Raw genomic sequence first — 18,891 nt, forward strand, 5'->3', positions numbered from 1 at the left:
CTCTTGTACTGTATATTTACACATTCACACACAATCACTCTTTCTAACTTCTGGGACTCTTCTGTGCGCAACTGCTAGGATCTCTTGAGTGCATGTGGCAACTCAGCCCAGCTCTGGGTGGAAACCGGCGGCGGGGCTTCGGAGGGTATCGAAGGCCGGGGGAGCTGTCAAGACTGCCGCGGGGACCGGAGCGGATCGAGGCGTGGGCGGCTGGGGGGAACCACCCCCAACTTTCCACCCCAGCCGCAGCTCCTTCTGCCGCCGCGCATTTCCTCCGAAACCGCGGCTGCGGAGCTACCCAGTGCATGGGGCGCAATACTTCCCCTTGTTGTGGGAAGTAAGGAGACTGCCCTCCTCGCTTTATTATTTATTTTTTCCTGCTCGTCCTGGGGGTCTTTTTCTTCGGAGCAGTCGCCGTCCCTCTTCTGTCGTGCGCTCCGAGCAGGGTAAGTGACCTGGTTTGGGGCGTAGGGGGGAGTGATGTGCTCCGGGGTGACCTGGGGGGGGGCTGGGACCTGGCCTCGCCTGCGCCCCGGGGGGCTGTGGGCACAGCTGCGGGCGACCCGGGTGGGGGCAGCAGGGGGCGAGGAGGGACTGCAGGAATCCCGTGCTGGTGCAGTGTGTGTTTGTGTGTGTGTGTGTGTGTGTGTGTATGTGTATGTGTGTGTGTGTGCGCGCGCGCATACGCGTGCATGTAGATGATGGGGAACAATGGTCCTTTATTATTATTTTTAAAAGAAAGAAAACAGAGCAAGCTGATAGTACGCGTTTCTAGGCTTAAAAATAGAAGGAAGGAATATAGACTCCGCAGTTTACTTCCCTATCTATCTGCCCCCTTCTCCGCTGCTCGTTTCTGTTAGTGTCTTATATCAGGAGAGTTTTCTAGATAACAACTATTCAGAGGTATATTTTAATAGTAAATACTGTAATTGTAAACAAAGCCTTTGGGAATGTTTGGTGAGTTTTCAGTCACCCAAGATAATTTGTTTAGATTTTTTAAAAGGAAACTTTTCGAGGAAGTATCTGACCGCTTTTGAGGATAGAGACATGTAATATGTTATCATTAAAAAAAAGAATACTTCAGACTGTGTTTCTTGTACAAGTCCTCAAATATAAGGGTAGATAATATTACTCTGGGTTCCTTAGAGGTGTTAGGTTTTCAATACCAGCTAGTAATAGGGAACCCAGACTGCCTTGTACTCTATGCATATATTAATTTATTTAAAATATCATTTCCAATATATTTCTGTTTCCATCATAGCTTACTGTTTTTTTTGGTAAATCTAGAAGGACATTATTATCTCTTTCTAAAATGAGGAAGTAAATAAATCATGCGTATTTGAAGTATAAAAGTTGCAAAGTGTCTGCTTATCCATAAGTAAAACAGTTATGTGTTGCTATGTCTATTAAGTCGAACAAATTAATTGAAACCCAGGGATATTTACAGTAGAGTTAAGAGCTTTACTCAATTACTGAGAAGAAGATGGACAGATTAAATACAAACAATCTGTCTCCTGCTTCTAATTAGACCTCAAAACCAACCATTAAGGACAAGAATGGGTGTTGGTATTAGGCTGGGCATCATAAAATATAAAACACACACAGTTAATATATTAGAAAAAGAAAACAAATATAAAGATCACATTAGACTTATTAAGACCTCACTCTCCCTTTTAAATTTCTTAATACTTCCTCTTCTCTGGGGATGTTTCAACCTCTAAGAAAGCCCAATAATACAATTCCCCTTTTTGTTTTCTCTGGGTGCCTGACCTTCAGGTAGCAAGCAGAGAAATCTGTTTTCTTTAGAGCCATTCCTGAGTTGTCAGAGAATTTCCCTTAGACATCTTGGAGGGTGGAGATATTGACAAAACCTTAAGATAAATAAAATCCTCTTACCCTTCAGAGAGGGTGTCTTCTTGGTGGAAGACCTAAATGGGAGTAAGGGGAAAACTGAACTTGTTCAGATCTGGACTTTAGTTTGAGGTTTGTGTAAGGAATACACAGCTGGAGTGATAAAAAGAAGAGACTCTGGTGCTTTCTATGTGGGAAAGCCTGCTGAAACTCAGTCTTGTCCTTGGCTTTCAACTGTGTTATTTGGTTTTATTACTTAATCACAGGGGCTTGGGTTTGAGAGGAGGATGGTTTCTCAGTTATGTTCTTGTGGGCTGTATATACAGTGAATTTGAACCATTTTGAACATACAGATTTGATAATAAGCAGGGGTGAGAACTGTGTTCTCAAGAAAAAATGAAGTCAGCGCAGAACAAATAGTGATGCACCCTTTCAGACAAGAGTGTAAACTTCAGTGTAAAAGTAGAAAATGTTCTGGACTGTAATTCCCAGTGAAATCCTTTCAGGTTTTGCTCGGGAGAGCAGTGGTCAAAACTCAGAGAGTTCTCATTGTCAAGGTCTCATTGATTATGTGATCTTGGATTCTCCAGGGTGAAGGGAGAGGGTTAGGGAAGTGGGGGTGGGGCGGGGCAGGAAGGGCTAGGAATGTGCAGCAGGTGGTAATGAGTGGCTTGAGTCTGTTTATTTTGCTGTCTTGGTCAAAGCCTAGTTTGTTGTTTACCAACAGTGCCCTGAATAGTTTGGCTGTGACCTACTGGCCCACTGAAGTGTGTTTTCTTTCTGGTTCTATTAGTGTCCTGATTGGTTTCTCAGGGCTGAAAGTTCATAGTGCTGCTGCAAAGTCCTGGCGATACATCTGGCTCTTGTTCTTCATGTTTGCAGTGCTGTAGGAGCCTCTTCGTTACCTGTGGTTGTTCTCCTGTGGTTTCTTTTACGGCCAGTGTTGAAGGGTTCTTTTCCCACGAGTTGAGCGTATGCAATGCTGTTTCCTTCTTTCTAACATGTTTCGATTTTTTGGTAAAGCTGAATGCCTTTGAAATATAAAATGGGAGAGGTGGATGGAGGCCCAGCTTGGAGCCCGGTAAGGAGAGCATGTATGCAAGCAAAGTCACTTCAGTCGTGGCAGGCTCTTTGCGACCCCATGGACCATAGCCCACCAGGCTCCTCTGTCCATGGGATTCTCCAGGCAAGAATTTTAGCGTAGGTTGCCATGCCCTTCTCCAGGGCATCTTCAAGACCCAGGTATCGATCCCTAGTGTCTACATCTCCTGCATCGGCAGGAGGGTTCTTTACCACTACTGCCACCTGGGAAACCCCTCAGTAGGGAGGGACAGCCACCCAGCTGGTCACATATAAGTGTGGAGAAGCTTGATAATAACAAGAACCTGAGCTAGCCATTCTATCCTGATCACCTTTTATGAGGAAAAAGGCAGAAGAGATTTAAAATAAAAAAGATGCCTGTTTACACTTAAATTTGTGATTAAATGATTAATATTTCTCCTGGATGGAGAAAGGTATTTAAAATTTAAGTCATAAATAGGCCACTTAGCCATGAAGTTAATGTTCTTCATGGGAAGAGTTGGGCTTTCAAATTGAGTCTGGAATGGTAACCCATCTGTCTTTGCTATATAAACTCAAACTTTACAAGATTATGATGGTTTCAGCACTAAATAAAAGCCCATTTGGAAGTGGAGGGATTATTGTGATGAAGTCAATGTTCAGTTTTCAGAGGATACTGTGCACATGTGTGTTTTAAGCAGTATCTCCATTCTACTGCAGCATTGCCACAATTAATCTTTATAAAGTACAGATCTAATTGTGTAAGTCCCATATTCTAAAACCTTTGATAGACCCCAGAGACCTATAACAGCGACTCTAAATGCCTTAGTACAGGACTAAAAGCTCTTCAAAGCCCTTCATTTTTAGCTGTGTCTTCCTACACCAAGGACCCTCACTCTTTATACTTCTTATTTCTTGCTTCTGGATTTCATTCTCCTGAAATGTCTTCTGCCTGAAAAGCCCCTGTTGATTATCAGTGGTCCACTTCAAGTGGATCTTCCTTTGGAATTCTTGCCCAGTTCCGTGCAGAAAGAGTTAATCATGTCATCTCATCTGCTTCCGTAATGTCTTAAACATACTGTGAATGATTATTTTAATAATTTTTATGTACCCTTCCCTAGCCAGCTACAGTGAGTTCCTTAATGGGTGTATTGGTGGTGGTGGGAATACCTGTATCTAGCTCCTAGAACAGAGTATGAAGCGTAGTAGACATCTATTAGTTTCCTTAGTAAATGAGCAAGCAAAGTCATGAATGAAGAAAGCAATGGTAGACTTCAATTTATGCAGGTAGTTATTTCCCCAAAGTTCATTTGAAAAAATGTCTATTTGGACTCAGAGTTCATTTTCTAAAGGTAATAATGCTACCAAATATAGTTCACTTTCCAGACTGGTCCACACAAGCCTATTTTATTTCTGTAATAGATGAAATATTGTGTTTTTACTATTCTAAAGTAAAAGCAAAACAAAACAAAATCTAGAGTGGAACCAATTTTTTTTTCCTCTTTGAAATTACAAAATACTCTTGAGTTTAAAGAGAGTAGAAACCGTTAGAATAAATAAACATCTCCCACAATTATTTTTTATATTATACTGTAAAATCTCTAATCTGCTGTATCCCAGTGGGAGGTCCTGGATTTAGCTGTGAGGACTAATAATGGAGTTGAATTGGAGATCCTGTTGCCTGTGGACTGGGTAATAATCTTAATTAATAAAACAAAATAGAAGTACTAATTTGGGCTATTTAATAATTATCTTGAATGCTAGTGCTTGAGGGAATCAAATTTAATTAAAGTAGAATGTGAAGGTGGATGGAGAGGAGGAAATTCAGAAAGGCACCTTCCTTCCTTTTGCTGATTTTAAAAATTATATTGGTTTTATTTCCATCTCCTTTGATCATTTATGCTCAAAGTTCCTTCCTGAAAAAAATTTGTCTACAATTATTTATACTGCCTAACATGTAGAAGGGGGGAGGTATATGCGCTTTGAGCCAAAATACAAATGGGTTTATTTTATTTTCAGAACTGTGATACTTTTGTCACTTGTATACTTGCTGTTTAACATGTAGATAATTTTTCAATAAAGAATGCATAATACTTGTGTTTCAGGCACTATCCAGGGACCATATATAGTTCATGTTGCTCTTTATATAGTATCTCTGAGGAGACTGGACAAGCAACCATTGATATTTAAAAGTAATAGACTACTCAGCTTTCTAAATCTTCCATGCTCTCTATTTTTATCAAATTGAAAATTTACCCTTCCTAATCATGTTACAACTCCTTTTTATTACGTTGTTTTCATTCACTGTGCTTTAATATAATACTTTTTACTTTTTGCAGGGAGTCAGTTGAAAAGAGATGGGCTCCATGGAAAATATCTAGGTGCTTTTTGTTATGTATTTCAATATCCCTTATGTAAAGATCTCTACAAATCCATCTTTGCTTTTACTGCTTTAGAAAATGTGTCTCTTCTGATTAGCTAGTGTTGCTTCTTTTCTTCGAAGAACAGAGGCTAAAAATCACCATGTTTATCATTTTAGTTTGTCATCCAAGAACTCAGCATTAAATTTCATGCACAATTATACCTTAGTTGAGATTTTCTAATAATGTGGTTTGTATCCTTTTAGCCTACTTTAATGATCTTAACATACCCATAACTTTTAAAAGTTAGCTTAAATGCATTATGGAAATAGGCCAAATTACCTCCATTTTACTTTTTTTAGTATGTTGTTGTTTAGTTGGCTAAGTTGTGTCTGACTCTTTTGAGGCCCCATAGACTGTAGCCCCTCAGGCCCCTCTGTCCATGGGATTTTCCAGGCAAGAATACTGGAGTGGGTTGCCATTTCCTTCTCAGGGGATCTTCCCAACTCAGGGATGAATCCTGTATCTCCTGTGTCCCCTGCATTGGCAGATGAATTCTTGACCACTGTGCAATCTGGGAAGCACAACTTTTTTTTAGACATGTAGTTAAATATGTATAAAATTTTATTTTGTAGCTTCAGTTTAGTATTTCAGAGCCAATAATTTTTCCAGATTATTTTTTGTAGTTTCTTGAATCATTCTAAGTACTGTTTTTATACTCCCTGATAGATAAAATGGCCTTGCCCGAAATACTATATTTCTTGAAAACCTTAGAAAGAAAATTATGTCTGAGTAATTTTGAAAGCAAATACTTCAGAGCAAACATGTGAGTTCTTTTCAATATGCATATTGTAATTGTATAGAAGAGTGCCCTCAGGAATATCTCTGAGAAGCATATTTCTTTTTCTTACAAGCAAGATCTACCAATAGATTGAAGTAAAAGTCATAATTAAGATCTGTAATTAGGGCTGTATTCTGCCCATCAAATTGAGTGTTCAGTTAAAGAAAGTAATTTCTCAAATTTCCCATGGAGGAGAAATAACTCTCATTTTATCTTGAGTTTTTCTGCCTCTTTAAGTCACACAGATTTGTAATAATAATCACGCTAACTAATCAAGTACCTGCTAAGTACCAAGCACTCCGTGGGAGTTTTATTTATTTTTTCAATATACTACTTCTAATTCTAGAAATAGTTAGAAATAATTAGTAATTCTAGAAGTAAACTATGTTATATCTAATTCAGATGTGTTATTCCCACTCTGTGAGTATGTTTAGGTTCAAAGAGGTAAAACTTACTCAAGCTATTATTGTTAATAAGAGGTAATAGAGTTGAGAAAACCAGATCTATCTGAATCCAAATACCCTGTCATTTTTCTAGTATGTCACCTTCTCAGTGCTTTTCTCTCTATTAATTTTAGAATGATAATCTGTGTTTCAATGTGCTTGACATATAGTACAGACCCTGGTCCCAATATGGTCTCAAAGAACTGGCCTTGAATTTCTCCCGCAGATCTTTTAGATGACAGTGTTATGCTGATAAGTTGGGGCCTGTGGGATGGATTGCCACTATTAAGGTTCACTCATAGTAATTGGCTTGACCAGATTTTATCTTCTGGTGAGAGGTGAACAGCAAAGATATGGTCCATGTAACTCCAATGATTTATTTGTTGTTCAGTCACTCAGTCGTGTCCAACTCTTTGTGACCCCATGGACTGCAGCACGCCAGGCTTCCCTGTCCTTCACCATCTCCCAGAGCTTTCTTCAAACTCATGTCCATTGAGTCAGTGATGCCATCCAACCATCTCATCCTCTGTCGTCCCCTTCTCCTCCTGCCTTCAATCTTTCCCAGCATCAGCATCTTTTCCAATGAGTCAGCTCTTCACATCAGGTGGCCAAAGTATTGGAGTTTCAGCTTCAGCGTTAGTCCTTCCAATGAATATTCAGGACTGATTTCCTTTAGGATGGAGTGATTTGATCTCCTTGCAGTCCAAGGCACTCTCAAGAGTCTTCTCCAACACCACAGTTCAGAAGCGTCAATTCTTTGGCACTCAGCCTTCTTTATGGTCCAACTCTCACATCCATGCATGACTACTGGAAAAACCCTGTAGGATAGAGCCAATGATTTATCCTCATTGCTTAATTCCCAGAGTTTTGCCCTTAGGGCAAGTGATTTATGTGTGAAATAATCCCAGGAAACTCAGGTAAGGGGAGGTCTTCTTTTTTTTTGAGGTGAAACTTCTCGTATATCAGTACTTTTAATACTAGGTTCATCAAATTATATTAAAAAGGTGACTTTAAAGGTGCAGGCCTTCTATAATATTTTTGTGAACAGTGTACTCTATTATAGTAAACCAAGCTTATATCCACCGTTAAGTGAATCCCTGGAATACTGTGAGAAACAGATGGAGGTAGTGGAGAGAGAAGAGGTAGATGGTCCTAGGGCTGAAGACTAGAGACTCAACTTGAAAAAGCTGAAATAATATGTATTTTCAGGAGCCTCCATATTGTTCTCCATAGTGGCTTTACCAATTTGCATTCCCACCAGCAGTGTACTAGGGTCCCCTTTTCTCCATATACTCACCAACATTTATTATTATTTTTTTTTTATGACAGTCATTTTGACCAGTGTGGGGTAATGCCTTATTATGGTTTTGGTTTGTATTTCCCTGATGATTAGTTATGTTGAGTGAACACTTTTTCATGTGCTTGTTAACCATCTGAATGTTTTCTTTGGAGAAATGTTTCTCTGGGCCTTCTGTCCATTTTAAAATCATTTTTTATATGGAGTTGTATGAGCTCTTTGGACTTCCCAGGTGGTGCTATGGTAAAGAATCTGCCTGCAGTGCGGGAGATGCAAGAGACATGGGTTCGATTCCTAAGTCAGGAAGATCCCCTGCAGAAAGAAAAGGCAACCCACTCCAGTGTTCTTGCCTGGAAAGTCCCGTGGACAGAGGAGCCTGTAGGTAGCAGTCCATGGGGTCATAAAGAGTCGGTCAGGACTGAGCACCAGCATAAGATACAGGGTGATTTCTTTATATACCTGGGTACACATCTGAAGTAAGCAAAAACATGAATATGAAAAGACAGATGCACCCCAACGTTCATAGCTTAAAATAGTCAAGGTATGGAAGGAGCCCATGTCGCATTCTCAGTCTCTCAGTCGTCTTTGACTCTTTGTGGCCCCATGGAATTTTCCAGGCAAGAGTAACGGAGTGGGGTGCCATTTTCTACTCCAGGGAATCTTCCAAACCCAGGGAATGAACCTGCATCTCTTTGTATCTCCTGCACTGGCAGGTGGATTCTTTACCACTAGCATGACCCGGGAAGCTCATGGAAGGAATCTAGGTATCCATCAACAGATGAATGGATAAAGAGATGGGGCATTTATACACAATGGAATATTATACAGCCATTAGTAAAGAATGAATTTTTTGTCATTTACAACAACATGGATAGACCTGGAGGGTATTATGCTTATTGAAGTAAGACAAATACCATATGTTTTCAGTTGTATATGGAATCTAAACACTAAAACAAATGAAGAAATATAACAAAACAGAAATAGATTCACAGATAGAGAACAAGCTAGTGGTTACCACTGGGGAGTGGGAGTGAGGCCAGATAGGGGAAGAGGATTAAGAGGTACAGCCTACTAGGTATAAAATAAATAAGATACGATGATATAATGCACAGCATGGTGAATATAGCCAATATTTTATAATATCTTTAAATGGAGTATAATCTATAAAAGTAGAATTCACTATGTTATAAAACTGAAACTTTCTATCATAAATAGACTACATTTTGATGAAAACCAAGATCGCAAAAAGCTGAAATACAGAAAGAAGGGATTATTTCTTTGGGTGTAGCAACTGAGAAGGGGAGAAAGGTTGAGTTCTTGGTAACAGTATTCACTGGACACACTGAAATGAAATGGACTGCAGGGAAAGTAATTTCAAAGCTAGTCTTTCTCAAGATAGGAGCGTTTATCCCAGAAACTGTTGGAGTGCATGTCACTCCTGTTTTTAATGATATAGAGAAAAAAAATTCTCCAACTCCCTTGAGGTGTCATTTTTGATTGTTCTATTGTGCAGGGAATATCTGGTTTTAAAATTTTTTCTATGAAGAAACTTCTAGGAGGAAAAGATGACCTAGGGGAGCCAAAGGAGCTTGATGTTATCTTGTTGCACCTAATTGCATAAAAGCAGGATTTAGCCACAGGAGTACTGCCTTTAGAATTCCTTTTTGGTTTTTGTATCCCATTGTGGTTTATTGCCTGGAGAATCCCAGGGATGGGGGAGCCTCGTGGGCTGCCGTCTGTGGGGTCGCACAGAGTCGGACACGACTGAAGCGACTTAGCAGCAGCAGCAGCAGTGGTTTATTACAGGGCTGCCCAGGTGGCACCAGTGGTTAAGAACCCACCTGCCAACACAGGAGACATGAGAGACATAGGCTTGATCCCTGGGTTAGGAAATCCTGTGGAGGAGGGCATGGCAACCCACTCCAGTTTTCTTGCTTCAAGAATCCCATGGACAGAGGAGCCTGGTGGACTATAGTCCATAGGGTCGCAAAGATTCAGACACGACTGAAGTGACTTTGCAGGCATACATGCATGCACATGGTTTATTACTGTGACATGGTCAAGTGCAATGCCGGCAATGTTATACAAAGGCAATTATGGGTATACAGAAGGACTAGCCCTCTCACGTTCGTGATTTATTCATTAGAGATTTCATACTTTGGTAACAACTTATACTTTCATCATGGAGTAACTTTTCTGTGTTTGTAGGGTTAGGTTTGAGTTGACAGGTTCTGTGGGGGAGCCTTGGACATTGATGCCTAGAAACAGGTGGAGGTTGTGAGGAATTATCTGGGGAAGGAGCTCTGAGGACTCCCTCTCAACAGAGGGAGCTGCTGGAGGAGGATGGATGGGAGAAGGGGAGAAGCAAGGTCACAGGATGCTAAGTGTCAGAAATCAAAGAATCAGGAGAAAAGGCAAATCCAGAGACAGTGCTGGAAATTAGAATTCGAGGGCAGGGAGGCAGCATATGATGTGACAAACAAGAATGAATCTCTGTGTTTAATAATAGATAGCAATTATTAAAGCCTTACTATGTGCTAGTTATGCCAAGCTCTTCCATGGGTTATCGCCTTTAATCTTCAAGCTCCCACATGAATAGGAGCTATTATTATCTTTTATAGGTGGGAAAACTGGAACTTGGAACTTCTTTGGTGGTCCTGTGGTTAAGACTTCACCTTCCAGTGCAGAGGTTGTGAGTTTCATCCCTGGTCAGGGAGATCCCATATGTCTCATGGTCAAAAAATCAAAACAGAAAACAGTATTGCAACAAATTCAGTAGAGGCTTTAAAAATTGTCCTCATTAAAAAAAAATCAAACATTAAAAAAAAGCAAAAAACTGAAACTTGGAAAATCTTTGTAATTTACCACACAGCCACTAAGTGGTAGATGTGGGATTCAAAACTAAAGTATCTTACTGTGAGATATTATACCATACTTTATCACTATGTTCTGGAATTACACAAAGTCCTATAACCTTGGGCAAGTTGTGTTAACCTCCGTGAACCACAGATTCCCTCTCTGTGAAATGGGCATTTAATAATATCTACTCCATAGTGTTGCTATAGGCTTTTAATTTATGAAGTGAGCTTGAGCATTGCCTGTAAGATACTGGAAGGGTATCTAGCATCTGGTAAATGTCAATACATGTCAACAGTTATTATAATATTATTAAATTTCATGATGAACATGGGAATCTAGAGCAGTATTTTTCAAAATATAGATCTTCATGCATCAGTGGTTAATGACCACTTTTCGATGAAAAGGGATAGAACAGGATGGAATGGAATGGAAAAATCAGGGTTCATTATATATAGTAAAAGTAAGAATTCACATGTTTTAATATTCAGTTTTTAAAATGTGGGTGTAAGTATCTCATGCTCTGGGTAAAATTGAAAAAATGTACTTATTATTATTAATAACTGTCAAGATAAAGTATTTTAAAAATCCTTTAAAGTAGCAGTTCAGAGTGTGGTCTCAAGACCAAAAGCATCAGTTTCACCTGGGATCTTGTTAGAAATGCAATTACTGAGACCTACCTGAACCCAGCCATATGAGTTTTAACAAGAAACTCAGATGATTAAAGACTATTACCTGTTCAAAAGTGGTGCTGGGAAATCATGATAAAATTAGGTCAGGATATATCTAAATTACTTAAGAGCAGTTAGAAGAGCATATCATTTTATATTGACTAAAGCTGTTAATTCTCTATAAAATGTTTTGCTGTGTCTTGTGACTTGAGTTTTGTGTAGTCTTATCTCCCATTTTTTTTCTATGCTGTCCTCTCACAGTTCAGGTGGCTGAGTCGCACAGAAGTCAATTCTTTTGTATATAGAAGGACATTGAGTAGTTAGATCTGTACTTTCTTCTAGAACTACAAGATAAAAGCTTAATATTCTTTGGGAGTAGCCCAGAGCCCTGAATATCTAAGTTGTATTCAATTTGAAACATTTTAATGATAATAGTCCAGATGCCTGAACAGCTGTGAAACTGGGAATTGAATTAAGAACTCATAAAACAACTGCATTCAGTATTTTACTGAGATATTTATTTTGAAAAGTACACGCAGGCAGAGATTGGCAGTCTAGGTAATGCAGTACTAATACTGATGACAAACAACAACAACAAAAATCTATTCTGGTAAAAATGGAAGTCATATAAATTTTTATAAAGAGATGTTTTTCCTAATAATGAAAACAATGAATGTGTTTAAGATATTTATTGACTCTATGTCATTACTTTAAAGAGAGAGCAGGTAATATTGAATTGACTAGTTTTTGTTCATTTTTTGTGTGTTTACTGTTGTATTTGATTTTCGGTTGGAAGGTCAAAGTGAAAGTGTTAGTTGGTCAGTCGTGTCTGACTCTTTGTGACCCCATGAACTGTAACCTACCAGGCTCCTCTGTCCATGGAATTTCTTAGGCAAGAATACTGGAGTGGGGAGCCATTCCCTTCTCTGGGGACCTTCCTGGCCCAGGGATTGAACCTCAGTCTCCTGTACTGGCAGGTGGATTCTTTACAGCCTGAGCCACCAGGAAAGCCCTTTGGTTGGAGGGTGTATTTGCTTTAAGACGTGGAAGAATTATGTTTGAAAATACAGCATTCAGATTCACTAGAAAAAGTTTGAGGATTTTCTTTTCCATTTCTTTAAATGAGCATGTCCCTGGATTTTTTTAAAAACTACTTTTAAATAAATATATATTAACTTTTCTATTTTTATTTTATCTTACATTGTTATTGGAGAATATAACAATATTGTGTTATATTCTACTGTACAGAAAGTGAATCAGCTATATGTATACATAGATGCCCTCTTTCTTGGATTTCTTTTCCATTCAGGTCCCCACAGAGCACTGAGTGGAGTTTCCTGTGCTGCACAGTAGGCTCTCATTAGTTACCTATGCCGTACATAGTATCAATAGTGTATATGTGTTAATCCCAGCCTCCCAATTCGCCCACCTCTTCCACCCTAGGTGTTCATACTTTTGTAGTGTGTGAAAATGTTTGTAGGACAGAATTGTCAGAATGAATCAGTTTCCGGGGTAAGAAAGTCTACCTCTGGCTGACTGCAGCTAAGATTTTATATTGAAACCATACCTATGGCTGATTCATGTTGATGTGTGGCAGAAACCATCCTCCAGTTAAAAATAAAATAAAATAAAAACAATGGCTTGAGAGATGTTTCAGAAGATCCTTCTTTGCTTTGTAATCTATGATTAGGGAAGATTGAATGGGAAGGGACTAGAATGAGGTGGCTCTGGTCCTACTTCTGGTATTAATTAGCATCTGTGAACTCAGGCAAATCATTTCCTTTTTCTGGACTTCAGTCTCCTTATCTGTAAAATAAAGGTGTTAGAGTAAATGCTTTCTAAGATTGTTCCAGCTTTGAAAAAGCCTCTGTGGCTAAATGGTAGTATGCTTCTTTGAAACAATTTTGATAAGAGTATAGCTGTGCGTGTCATTTCCAGGGCTCTGAAAATCGGATGAGGCCTTTATGGAGGAGTGAGGATCTGGAAGTCTCTAGATTACATGATAAAGTTTAGCCTGACCTTTCCTTGTGCCAGTGGGCTAGTTTTTACCATGGGTGGCACTACTCAGTAGGAGGCTTTTGAGAATGTATGAGAGTATGCTTGGTTATAACAATGACTGGGTGAAGCTACTAGCAGTCGTTGCCCAGGGGTCAAGAATGCCATATGTCTTACAGTGTGACAGTCCCTCACTGCAAAGAATTTTCTTTCCTGAAATGCCAAAAACATCCACTGCAAAACCCCAGCAAATAAAGTGAAAAGATTGAGCTGTAACTCCATATTTTATCAAGTCAACTGGGAAATTGTAATGAAGTTGTTATATACGTTTCTGCTATAACACAAATGCAAACCCTGGCTATTGTTAGATGACAACTTGTGTTTATGATACACGGCAGAGAACAGCCTTCAGTTCACTGCTCTATATATTGACAATGCAATAGGAAAAGCAGCAACATCTCAGTTCTGTTAGTAAAGGGTGCAAATATAACTTGAAGACATACTGGGAATACTTTCTTTGAGTGTGAAGTTCAGTTCAGTTCAGTCACTCAGTCGTGTCCATCTCTTTGCGACCCCATGAATCGCAGCATGCCAGGCCTCCCTGTCCATCACCAACTCCCAGAGTTCACTCAGACTCACGTACAACGAGTTGGTGATGCCATCCAGCCATCTCATCCTCTGTCGTCCCCTTTTCCTCCTGCCCCCAATCCCTCCCACCACCAGAGTCTTTTCCAATGAGTCAACTCTTCACATGAGGTGGCCAAAGTACTGGAGTCTCACCTTTAGCATCATTCCTTCCAAAGAACACCCAGGGCTGATCTCCTTTAGAATGGACTGGTTGGATCTCCTTTCAGTCCAAGGGACTCTCAAGAGTCTTCTCCAACACCACAGTTCAAACGCATCAATTCTTCGGCACTCAATCTTCTTCACAGTCCAACTCTCGCATCCATACATGACCACTGGAAAAACCATAGCCTTGACTAGACGGACCTTTGTTTGCAAAGTAATGTCTCTGCTTTTCAGAGGTTGGTCATAACTTTCCTTCCAAGGAGTAAGTGTCTTTTAATTTCATGGCTGCAGTTACCATCTGCAGTGATTTTGGAGCCCAGAAAAATAAAGTCTGACACTGTTTCCACTGTTTCCCCATCTGTTTCCCAGGAAGTGATGGGGCCAGATGCCATGATCTTCGTTTTCTGAATGTTGAGCTTTAAGCCAACTTTTTCACTCTCCTCTTTCACTTTCATCAAGAGGCTTTTGAGTTCCTCTTCACTTTGTGCCATAAGGGTGGTGTCATCTGCATATCTGAGGTTATTGAGATTTCTCCCGGCAATCTTGATTCCAGCTTGTGTTTCTTCCAGTCCAGCGTTTCTCATGATGTACTCTGCATAGAAGTTAAATAAGCAGGGTGACAATATACAGCCTTGACGTACTCCTTTTCCTATTTGGAACCAGTCTGTTGTTCCATGTCCAGTTCTAGCTGTTGCTTCCTGATCTGCATATAGGTTTCTCTTCTGCCAAATCACTTGCAGAAGTTTCCATTCAATGCAACTGGACATTTCTTGGGTTCAAATAGTGCCAGGATGAAGGATCAATACGTAGTGCCAGGATCAATATTATAGATTTGATTCTCTGTGATAAGAAATACTACTTGCTTAACAGTTCTGCACATGATGGTGAGTGACATGAACTCTTCCTGTTCCTCCTCTGGCCTCCTCTGCCCTTGTGTTGGCCTTGTAGATTCTGGGTCAGGTTAAGGATAGAGCCCACTCAGCAAAGTGACTCCCCCAGGGCCGCCCCAAAGATTCTGGTAACATTTTTAAATTTGACATGAACTTTGCTTTGGAATCATTTAAGTCACAGGATCATTTTCATTTTTTTTTTCTCTCTTCCATCTTTCTTTTTGTGTTTGTGGACTCCTTGCTTTGTTAATGTGTGGCTCAGTGGTAAAGAATCCACCTGTCAATGCAGGAAATTCAGGAAATTCAGGTTCGATCCCTGGGTCCCTTAGGTCCTGGAGGAGGAAATGGCATCACGCTCCAGAGGAGCCTGGTGGGCTACAGTCACTGGGGTCACAAAGAGTCAGACACATCTGAGCACACACACATGTATGGATAAAATTGTTGCCTAGTGAATAAAAGTCAACAATATTTTCCAGGAGTGACAAGGAACCCCTGCTTCTGCTTCATTTGGTGAATTTGGGCCTTAATAACTCAGCAGGAGAAGAGGCAAACAGAGGTGAAATTGAAATATGTAACTTTTCTGTTCCTGGAAATTTGGTAAAATTTTAGGTTTCAGGAGAGGGTTGAAACTACAGAATTTAAAATATGTATATGTATGTGTATGCATATATATATATATATATATATATATGGTAGTCTTTCATGTTAATTATCTATGCTGGGCCTCTGCAGTTAGTAAATTATAAATTACATGCTGCATTCTCTTTAGAATGAATTCATTGTACATCAAAATAAAAGCACACCTAGAAAAATAGCTATAACCACCTTATCTCAGTCTTTTAATATGGAAAATAAGTTCAAAGTGATCTAGGTCAGCTATCCCCAACGTTTTGGCACCAGGGACCGATTTCATGGAAGACAGTTTTTCCATGGACCGGATGTGGGGGGAGGGGTGGTTTGGGGATGATTCAAGCACATTACATTTGTTGTGTGCACTCTTTCTTTTAGTTTGAATTTTTTTAAATTATGAGAGTATAAAAACACATTTACAAGAGACTTGGAAAATACAGAACAAGTTTACATATAGTTCCACTATGTATTACAATTTTTTAAAAAAATAGACAAATTAAGATTTTTAGTTGGAGTTTCAATAGCAAACTCTCAAAAGTTAATATAATGGGTATGCAGAGAAGTAGAAGGATATAGCAGACCTGAAAAGCACGGTGAACCAATTCAACATAATTAAGATTTATACAATTTTCACACAACAGTCGGTTACAGATTCTATTCAAGTTCCCGTAGACTGTAAACCAGGTGACTCTGGAATGTAACGCGGCTGCTGATGTGACGGGAGGTACGGTCTGCAGCCTGGAGGTTGGGGACCCCTGATCTAGGGGTTTTGTCCCAGAATACCGAGTCAAGAAGAGGCAGACCAGGCTCTTGATTTTTAGTGATTTATGTTTCTACCCCACTACCCCATTTCTCAGAGGCTCTTCTCACCTCTGAGTTCCTGGAGATAATCAAACCCACATGCTAGCCTGTGGCATCACTGCATATAATGAATTACCTCCTTTGCTCTTCAACTACAAGGGTCCTTGGTAAGTACCATTTGGCAAAACTGTCATTCATGATTTTCTGTGTTCTATCGATTAGATAAGGACTTGTGAAAGTTGCTCAGTCGTATTTGACTCTGCAACCCCATGGACTACACAGTTCAAGGGGTTGGGTAGCCTTTCCTTTCTCCAGTGTACCTCCCCAACCCAGGGATCGAACCCAGGTCTCCCACATTACAGGCGGATTCTTTACCAGCTCAGTCATGAGGGAAGCCCAAGATGAGGACTCATGACTGAGAAAGGAGCAAGTGAATCTGTAATGTTTTAAAAGGCATTTTTACTGAGCCCAGAGTAACCCTAAAGGCAGCTGAAAAATATAGCATATTAAAATCAAGGTGTGATACTTTCTGTTTTGGGTTACATGTTTAACCTAATTCCTTGTAATAATATTTAAATCTAAGTGTTAGTTGCTCAGTTGTGTCTGACTCTTTGTGACCCCATGGACTGTAGCCCCCCAGGCTTCTCTGTCCATGGAATTCTCCAGGCAAGAATACTGGAGTGGGTTGTCATTCCCTTCTCCAGGGGATCTTCCCGACCCAGGGATCAAACTCAAGTCTCCCACATTGCAGGCAGATTCTTTACCATCTGAGCCACCAGGGAAGCCCAATAATAAGATTTTGAATCCATTCATATGAATGTTCTCAATACACTGTAGATTTTCATTCAATTTAGTCTTCAAACCACAATATAATTGTACAATGGTTCTGTTATGTTTTCCATATTCTTGAAAAGGAAGCATATAAATAAGCCTCATGGTATATCAACAGCTAAGAGATTTCATGCAGAAAACAAAAACAAAAATTAAAAAGAAGAAAACAGCAGGTGTTCTTTAAGCACTGCCTTGACCAGTCAAATAATCACTGAAGAAGAGTGCAAGAATGGAGAAGGGAGAAAAAGAGGCTTTAGCTCATAGTAACTGCTGTGTAACGCTGAGAATCAGGAAGAGTTTTCTTCTGTGCAGTGCTTTTATTATCTCTCTGTTTGCAGTCCCGTCCACTACTGTTTAATTTGTGGAGCATTCCAGGGAGTAGCCTTAGCTTCCCTGAGATGCGCCTGGGACTAGGGCTTGAAGACTTTGTGGGAATCCTGTCTGAGACACGGGAGGACCAGTAGTGCAAGTTGGGTGTGGGGCACATGGCTCAGCTCTTCGGGGAGCAAGGTGAGACCTTTGTGCTACTGAGCTGTGGGATGCAGAGCCTGCAGCTCTGGGCACCTTTTCAGGCAGCTTTGAAAAGTGTGGGATGCTATCTTAGAAAACCAGGGTTATTTCTGTATCACAAAAGAGACAATACTGAATGCTTAGACTTCCTTCAGATGTTTGCAAGCAGCTCAATGGTGTCACATTGGGACTCTGCTTCTAATAATACTTTCAAGAAAGAATAGGATCCTAGTGGCTTATGAGGGTTAGTCCTTGTTTGTTTAGCAAATCACACTCTGACCAAATGCCTGATGATAATAATAGTGGCTGATGTTATTGCTGTTGTCTGTTTGTTTGATGTAATAAAGATATTCTTAATGTCTTAGGAAGAGCCATTAAGACAATAAAATTATATTGAACTGCTTTATAGAAATGGCAAGCAACTTGTGTATGATATCATTTATAAGCTGTATTATTAACATGAAAGGCTAAAATAATTCAGGGAGAGTAATTGATGTGTAAAGGTCATATTAGCATGAGCCTGGAGAAAGTGGGGATGGAGGAGAGTTGTAAAGAGGGAAAGAGAGAGAGAGAGGTAGGTAGGGAGGAGAGAATTGGTAAATACATGTGTGATGTTAAGTGGAAAGTGCTGGACTTGCTGGTGATCTCTCCTAGGAGTGTAGGATGCATTGAGTTACAGCTAGTGTTGCTGTTTGTCAGTACTGTCAGGGAACAGATCCTGGGACTGCTTAAAAGAGATTTGAAATTGATTCCTAATACCATGGCGAGTCATAAATTGTAGCAAGTAACTAGGGCTGTATTTACAGACTTGGGGGCAGACAGCAAAGCCCTCTGGTTAACTTATTTACAAAGGACTAGGGTTAAATTTCTATCTCAAATCTGAGCTTTGATTTGAAACAAAGGTATTAACTGCTTTTTTCTTGAGTTGGTGGTTCCTCTACCTTGCAGTTTCCTGTTATTCCATTGTGAAGTTTCCAGAGAATTCTCTCTAGAATAAGTTCACACAGGAACCAGCCTACCTGCCTGCTTTCTGAGACACTGAATTGGGCGCTGTAATTGATTTTAGT

The 18,891-nt window shown here is 39.9% G+C and overlaps 1 protein-coding gene across 1 annotated transcript in view; it reads left to right on the plus strand.

The window, feature by feature from the left end:
- The first annotated feature begins 266 nt into the window (after nucleotides 1-266).
- ARHGAP24 (Rho GTPase activating protein 24) overlaps nucleotides 267-18,891 on the plus strand; it is a 566,219-nt gene continuing 547,594 nt past the window's right edge. The window contains exon 1 of the mRNA XM_040237263.1: nucleotides 267-446. The gene's annotated coding sequence lies outside the window, so the exon portion shown is untranslated. The remainder of the gene's footprint in view (nucleotides 447-18,891) is intronic.

Source organism: Oryx dammah, unplaced genomic scaffold, assembly GCF_014754425.2.
Source record: "Oryx dammah isolate SB20612 unplaced genomic scaffold, SCBI_Odam_1.1 HiC_scaffold_3, whole genome shotgun sequence".
NCBI lineage: Eukaryota > Metazoa > Chordata > Mammalia > Artiodactyla > Bovidae > Oryx > Oryx dammah.